This window comes from Morone saxatilis, unplaced genomic scaffold, assembly GCF_004916995.1.
Source record: "Morone saxatilis isolate NCDOM2014 unplaced genomic scaffold, NCSU_SB_2.0 Contig22, whole genome shotgun sequence".
NCBI lineage: Eukaryota > Metazoa > Chordata > Actinopteri > Moronidae > Morone > Morone saxatilis.
This window is the reverse complement of record NW_023339785.1, coordinates 2,715,303-2,715,521: the sequence shown is the minus strand read 5'-3', so window position 1 is coordinate 2,715,521 and position 219 is coordinate 2,715,303.

Genomic DNA, 219 nt, shown 5'->3' with positions numbered 1-219 from the left:
GGGGGCAGAATAGAAATAGAAAAATATTTTTCCTCTTTTTCAACTTTGTCATTTCTCTGCTCCTATGTGAGTTTCATTCATAACTCCTCAAATACTGCTGTTTGGCTAGAAGCACTATACTTTCAACATATGAGGCTCTACGTATCCCTTCTAGCATCATTTTTGGACCATCAACATTTGAAATATGAACATATGGACCCCCTCGCACTGTACAAAAAT